Below are 8471 nucleotides of genomic sequence, written 5' to 3' on the forward strand. Positions count from 1 at the left end.
AAATCCGTCCAGTAGTTTTTGCGTGAAAGAGTAAGAAGTAAGAGTAAGCTCTTCCACTATTTACAAAAACATGACTTTGCAATATTTGCAAAATGTAATGATCGCAATGAGTAATGAATTGTTATCAAAACAAGCTCAGTGCTAGGGAGCCGAAACAACCGACGGTTTTGTCGCATCTGTTACACGCAGTTACGTTTATTCCTGCCTTTACACAGGATTCTCGATTCCTTTAATCGACATAGCTGCGTAAACGAGCGATTACTCGGAAAACTATCAATTTCAAGAATCGGGTAGTGAGAAATCAAGATTGGTTATTACGAACTACATAATAATTTCCTTGGAAATATTGAGATAAAGGCTAAAAGCATTTTCACATTATTATATTTGATGTCTGAAGTAAAACATTTGAATTGCGTTGCTATCCGATATCGTTGAGTAAAACTTAAACAAGATAAAGTTCAAGCCAAAAACCTGACTGCTTTTATTTATTTTGTATATAAATTAAGTATATTATACTTTCGAAATCTATATTATAATATAACTACTTCACATAGGTAGGTACAGCAAAACTTTTCACCTTATACTAAATCTCTATCCAGATGAGTTCAGCATCTATGAGGGAACTGATACACCGACAAATAAATACACATTAACGTTACTGCTAAAATATTAGTCAAATAGTCGTGTGAAATAGTTATGAATTACTAAGCTAAAAGTTATAATAGCGATATTACTGGTATTACGGGCAAGGTGATCCGGCTTAGACCAAAGTGTGTCAAGAAATTAGTGTTTAATTTATTCATTGGCCCCAGTTCGTGTCTAGTTTAGTTATTACGAAGGAAGTCAGGCGTCAGACTAAGAAATTAATCAAGCCTGACACTTATACGAGTAGGGTGATGACTGGCGACCATAGAATTCTGAAAAATATAGAAACGATAAAGGTGGGTCCTTGTCTCATTGAAACAGCAATGCGTGTTTTTCGGAATATAAGGAGCGAAAGTTTTCACCGCGTTGGTTTCTAATATAATATCAGCGCGCTTATTAAAACTCATGTATTTGCATAGGGTTATCGCTTTACGTTGCTTTAAATGCTACAGACATGTTCTTTCAAATTGTTTTTAAAAAGAGACAAAGGAAATGAATAATTTACTCTATGGCAATGTCAAACAAACGCTTATAATACAATTGTACAATAACTTGTTTACTTGTGATACGGGTGTACAGCTCAGTTTTCTAAATGAATGTGTTGTTAAAAATCAATTTATATAAATATATAAGGAGCTACATTAAAAAATGGTCAAAATATACAGTTGCTTAACAAACTCTAACCTTGAAACTGCGCAGTAGATAATTTTTCGATCTACTGTTTGGTGATACAAAATGAGTTTCGGTTTCCGCGTTGTAGCAAAGTAGGTACTACATTATAAATCCAAGTGCACATGCCCACTATAACTGTCGTCTAGAGTTCTTTTTACCTGATGCCTACTGTACTTAGCACCTTTATCAACTTGTACTTAATTAAGCTAAAACTAAAAGTAAATAAGAAAATAATTTTCATTTGCAGCTGAAAGTTGAAATTAAAATATGTAGAGCTAGCGGAAAATTTGAAAAGTTGTAACGACGTCACCGGAACACTGGCTCCCGTTATGACGATTGCATGTTTACACGAGAAAGACAACCTCTTAGTTTATTAAGCCAGTTCTATCTTATTTAATTCGATGACAATTTTTAAATTTGGAATTTTACGGATTAATATTAGTACTACGTTAAATTAATTTAGTCATAATTATGCTGTAAGTTTCATTTAAGTGAATTGTATTTTTTATGAAATTAACAATAAACGTCTAAACCTGATGACAAGTTAGTCATTAACTGCTGACTCACTTGGTGGTAAGTGATGATGCAGTGTAAGATAAAAGTGGGCTAACCAGGGATGAGAGTTGTTACTAACCCATCGCATCGTACCTATACGCGGCATCGTACTGGAACGCTATCATTTGTTCGTACTGGAACGCTAAATCTCGCAATTGCATGTTTTCACCAGTAGGTACGGCTGCCAAGCGATACGGTGACTGACCGACCGGCAGTGTCAATCCAGAAATAATACATTGCTCCTGCCGAGAATCAAATCTGAGACTTCCCACTTATGAACTATAGTAGGTACCTACTCACCACTGAGTTAGGGAAGTCGTCAAAAATTGGAGGTCCGAGCGATCTCTGTGGACACGAGCGCGGTTCCGGAACGACTTCGCCCCAGTTAATTAGCTAAATGGATACGTCGCTTCCCGGTAGCGTCTATTTCATCGACTTTACGACTACAATAAACCTCATTTTCTTCCGTGATTCAAGAGTGGAAGCTATTCAAATCCCCTAAATTGAAATGGAGCTTTCTGCTATTTAATTCGGGTTCGACCGGCCGAACGGGGGCAGTGATGCACTTATGCACCGGCACATTTCCCACAGCCCGGTGCGCCGGCTCCGCACAGCGCACGACAAAGGACATCCCGCCCACAATGGCTCCATTAAAATAATGCAAGTAAATGAGGATTTGCGGAGGCGAGTCCGCCGAATCCGCCCGCGTGCGCCGAGTCCCGCTCACAATGGACGAGGCCCGCTGCGACGAGACGCTTAAAACACTATACACGAGCATGTTTCATTAGCTAAGTGGAGGCTTTTGGTGGTTGAATCTGTGTAATGCACCTAGCTAGACGCTGCGCCGCTTTTACTTAAACGGCGTAATTAAAACGTCCCCTCTTCCCCCCTAAGGGCGCAGTTTAAAACTCGGTTCAACTAGTTCCGAGTGGCCAATTTAGTTTTAGTGTTCCGTATTTAAGATACAAATTTCCAAATTATGTTTTTGTTTCGCTTCTGTTTTCATGTGCATTGCAGTTTTATTACTTTGGAGTTGGACTACAATATTATCTTTTTGTCTTTTATTGAAATGTAATTCGAACAATGTTCTCTAATTATTATTATTATTTTTCGAATACAAGCGTATGTCTATCTGTCTTTCTATCTATCTGTCTGTCTATTACCTTTTTATGGCCTAACCACTGAACCGATTTTGACCTTGGCACAGAAATAGCCATCCTGGAGAATAAATTTTACCCCGAGAAATAGAAGAGTTCCCACGCGATTCTAAAGAAACCTCGAAAGTCGCAGGCATCAGCAATATGTAGGTAATATAATTAGTTAATTGCACTACACACTATTTTCAATTTTCGTTACTAATTTTCGTAATTAAAGTCAGTGGGCAGTGAACTCATTTTCAATAACGCGCAAGCACTCGCAATAAGGGCTTTTTCAATCAGCCCTTATCAATGTTTATCATCGATCTGTGCGTCGATAAGAACAAATCAAACATCCATCGCATCAACAGCACCTAACAAACCGCATACACACTGACAGCGGGAAATGTATAACCCCATGCGATTTTTTCATCAGTCATTTTATTATATTTACTTACTACCTCGTATGACGTAGTATCAGGCTTTCAATCATATGATTTTTACTTTGTAAAGACTAGCACTTGCAATCATTATAGTGGTAAATTATTTTGACGATTCCAAAGCACTTGTAAACATTTACTTGAATAAAAATATATTCTATTCTATTCAAAAATGTAGCTGCTCGTATTACTTAACATAAACTACCGTGAAAGAAAGGAAAATTTTGACTAATTTTATTATAGATATATATGTATAGTGTGGTTATACTTCTGCCACACAATCTCTAAACAAAATTAACAGGTCTTAAATCTATCCTGTACTGTAGCAAGGATTATGAAAGGGACATCAATACATTTGGACCTGCCATTTTATTTTAGTTAAGAGATTGTGTGCACAGATTGTGCATAAAGTAGAGCGCTTTGTCTCAAAGATACCTATATAACACTGTGGCTTCAAATTATTATAATAGATAGGTTGTGAAAAAAATGTAAATCAGAAGTTGATTCAAATTTTGAAAGTGCAAAAAAAAATTAAACATAGATATACCTACAATTGATCCTTCGTACAATTATTCATGGAACATCGATTATTATTTTGCGGTGACTTGTCGTAGAATGGCAAAAGGTAAAAGCAGCAAGAAATTCCAAAGCACTTTCTCCAAAATGTAGCTAAGTAACCCGCAGAAAAAATATACTTTAGCGTTATACAATTCATAATATCATCACTGGGTTACTAAACACCAGTTTTGCGCAATGAAAACCTCGCAAAAAAAGAAAATTGACATTGAATAGGACCCATTCGAAGTCTGTTTAGGCTAATTGAATCAAGAGCCAGTTGAGTAGTTAATTAATGAATAGCCCTCAAGATGTGGGGCGTACCTACAGCATTGGATTTACTAAGCTCTTATATATTTTGTGCTAATTCATCTAAGATCTACTTATAGAGCGAACTTTGACTTTTCTCAGACTTAAGTTTTAGTGAAAACGAGACAGATTTATGCCAGCGCTATAACGCTGTCTTGTTTTAACAGTGTCTTAAATATCTGAGCAAAGCCAGAGCCAGAGTGGGCTCTATAGATCTCAACCTTAGTCTCCGAGCGTCCTAGCTTTTTTCTGGGAACATTTAGCCAGTGCGGCTCAGACGCGCACTTTCGCGTTATTATGAAACTAGTTGACCTAGCGTGACTTCGCTTGGATATACTCTGAAATCCTTTCTTACACTATGGCGAAATCGCATGTTTCCGCGCAGTACGTTTATATCTCGGCTAATCAGTTTATTCTTTTATATAAAAGATAATAATTTATTTACTATAAAAGCTTGAAGTACGGTAAATACTAAGATTTTCCAGGAAAATGCAAGATTTACCAGTTCTGACTTCGTTCTGGTTTAGTTACTAGGTATCGGAATTTAAAGTCTCTGAGGTAAGATTCACTTAGTGAATGCTAGTAAAAGTCCAAAATTAACGATTATCACACAACAGTTCGGTTTTTTTTTACTGGAAAATGTTAGGATTTACCGTAGTTTGGTCTTTTAAAGTAGCATGTATAATAATGTTCTCCTGACTTAATTTCTGCAAGTAAAGCTAAGAGCATAGTATAATTAGGAGGAGTTCGTCGATAAAGATCAGATATTAACAACCCTAATCACTACAATGCCACGTATATCGATGCCCCGTTCAAGTTAATTGAATTGAAAGTGAGTGGAGTAATTAATTAGAGGCTTAGAGTGGTGCGAGTGTTTACTACGCTCCTACATTTTGATGGAGACAATATGGATTATGATATTAGTGGTAATTACTGTAATAGATATATTGAATGATGTTTGAAATTATACTAATACAGTTTCTAACTACGTCTTAAGTTCATTCCAGTAAATTGGAATGTTAACACGTAACGTCTCCCTCTGTTGGAAGTCTTGACTCCTACCATTAATTACTATGTGGTAGGATTCCATAATGTAGGAATCCCTTCGAAAATCCACAGTTATGCCATAGGGTGATATTTCACAAGAAAGTCCTCTTGGAATAATATTTATGGGTGGGCGCTCAGATCTTTCTAAATAGGTACGACTTGAAAGTTTGGTATGCTTTGGCTCTCAAGTCTATTAACCTACAAGGCCTTTGGCTTGAGCTCTAAATAGAAATGTAGTGTTTAAAATTAATATTTATGTGTAATTTATTTAAAACTATGTCAATAAATAATCAGTATGAACGATCAAGTGGCTAGATGGCGTATACTTCACTGGCCAGTTCTAGCTAATTGAATTGAAAGCGAGTTGCTAATTAATTAGTGGATCTTAGAATGAAGCCAGTGTTTACAACGCTCCTACATATAGATGGAGGCGGCGCGCGACTCAGCGTTGAACGTGAAATCATTACAAAGTAGGTATAAGTAGATGAGAATAAGGCCTGTTTCTTTAGGTCTACTAATCTTTAAAAACCGGCCAAGTGCGAGTCAGACTCGCGCACTGAGGGTTTCCGTTCTCGGGTATTTTTTCCGACTTTTGCACGATATATAAAAACTATTATGCATAAAAATAAATAAAAATCGGTTTTAGAATGTTCAGATAAAGCCCTTTCATATGATACCCCACTCGGTATAGTTATCTTAATTTGAAAATTGAAACACATTTTTTTTTTAATGATGTAACCACAAATTCGCGGTTTTCAAATTTATTCCTGTACTTGTGCTATAATACCTACCTAAGTGCCAAATTTCATGATTCTAGGTCAACGGGAAGTACCCTATAGGTTTCTTGACAGATACAATGGACGGACAGACATCCAACAAAGTGATCCTATAAGGGTTCTGTTTTTCCTTTTGAAGTACGGAAACCTAAAAATTGCCGTCATTGTCATCTACTGATATACGGCCACAGCTGGGCAAAGGTCTTCCTTCCAAATTCATTTAGTTTTGATTACATGACCAGAGCGAACTAGAGTGAGGGCACTCTCGGTTTAATCCTGAATCGACGATATGTCAAATATGAGGCTATGGGTGACGTGAAATCAAAGAAAAATAGGCGATTCATAGGCTACCTAGCGTCAAATGTAGGAACTTTTGACGCCTGCCAGTGACGTCCATACCTCGACGTTTGATTACAAGTTTCCTTACTATCGTGAACTGTGGCATGACTGTAAAACTTAGATAAATAATAATCTAGCTATATTTAGTTGTCATCATGAAAATAAATAAAGATCTAACAATTTATACGTAGGTATTTTATTTTTAACCGATACGATATCTCGATAGTGGATACCTATCACGATATCGGTTAAAAATAAATTTAATATAAAATTTTGTGTTTGAAATAAATGCTAACTAGTCCAACCTTACTTATTTTACAAGTACGTATATAATGAATAAGACCAGAAGAGCTACTCTTTTAATTAGTTACCTAACCCGCAAGCTCGATTCAGGTAGTTACCCGGAGCTAAGTTTAGACTTCTTTCAACAACCGGCCAGGTTAATTAGCTAGAAATTGTATGTAAATACTTGTATAATTATTTTATACTAGGTACCAGATGCTTGCTTTCACGTAAAATAGTTAAGTTTTGCAATTTTACAGACTAGAATCTTGAACCATCATTATTATGATTACTTTTAATAACAGAATAGCTTTTTACCGCGACTTCGTCCGTTAGATCTTTCGTTCCTTAGCCTATTATTGGGGAATACTATAACTTCCTGTTAGGGAATTTTTTTTTTAAATCGGATGAACAGCGTCCGACTTACTCCTACATCCAAACTAGTATAAACTTTACGTCTTTTATTAAGGTCTAATACCTTGACTAATGAACGGCTTGTTGATCGAAAAACTTTACGCAAGTGCCAACAATACCTGTACACAGTTTCAATCCAATTAAGATGAAGATGAGGACGTGGGACTTTAATATTCATACACTCTTCAATCCCCATTTCACCAGTATTTTCGTACCACATAATATTATACCACCATACCACGCTAAAAAAGATAAAAATTCACAGAAACATTTCAACATGTTTTATATCGCTATACAATTAATTTTCTAAATGAAAACATAGACGTTTCATTATGTTTGCCCTCTGAGCTTTAATACACTTATCTGCATAGACGGAATGGCGTTTTCAGAAAAATTAAAGAAAGTAATCAGCGGAATTACGCCGGCTACTAAAATATGTATTCGTCATAAAAGTATGCGTCGACTTCTGTTGAAGATAAATATTCATTATGGAGGTTCGGAGCGTTTTAGCGGGATTAAATGCTGTTAACCCGAGTTGCCTTCTGGATCAATCACATTCAATACATTTTACTACTGTTAAGTATTTAAGTAATTTAGTTCTGGAACTCTATTTGTCAGTAGAATTCGGGCTTTCATTTATTTACTATATAAATGTTTTATACGAGTTAAGTTTTACTTTAAAAGTAAAATATTTTTTTTTATTCCATTTATTTCACTTAAGTTTGACCGAGTCATGTATTCGTCATTCAACACGACATATTACTTTCTTATCAACAAACTTATCCGAGTGAGAAAATTTGGCATATTCTCTAAAATATCAAAGATATCGTTAGTTAATTAAATAAAATACTTCATTTTATACAATTATAGAAATTCACTCGATCTCAGCCTGACATTACTTACTAGAAAATAATACAAACTTCGCGAACACTACCCGACAAATTGTAATCAATCTCACATTGATTTTTATAAGCACCTTGATTGCAATAAGCAGATGTCTCTATAATGTGCCCTCTCGTCCATTACTCATATGAAACATGCGCCAATACAAATGATATGGAGGTATATTATGAATGGCGGAGGAGGCGCCCTGAGGGCCGACGGGGGACCAAATCTAGGGTTATCGCTTTTTAAATCGTTAAAAAAATATAAAAAGAGATAGAATCTGAGAACCAACCAATTGTCTATGTACCTATACACTGAAAAGATAACATACTGGTATGGATATTAAATGATTTTTTTTTTAATTTTTTAAGAGTAGACTTCCGTGGGTCACGGCTGAAATAATTGACGCGGTGCAT

The 8471-nt window shown here is 35.8% G+C and overlaps 1 protein-coding gene across 2 annotated transcripts in view; it reads left to right on the forward strand.

Annotated features, from left to right (window-relative positions):
- Positions 1-8471, forward strand: part of LOC123870282 (LIM domain transcription factor LMO4) — a 253622-nt gene that overhangs the window by 205106 nt on the left and 40045 nt on the right. The window lies entirely within an intron of this gene.

This window comes from Maniola jurtina, chromosome 1 (genome assembly GCF_905333055.1).
Source record: "Maniola jurtina chromosome 1, ilManJurt1.1, whole genome shotgun sequence".
In the NCBI taxonomy this organism is placed as follows: Eukaryota; Metazoa; Arthropoda; class Insecta; order Lepidoptera; family Nymphalidae; genus Maniola; species Maniola jurtina.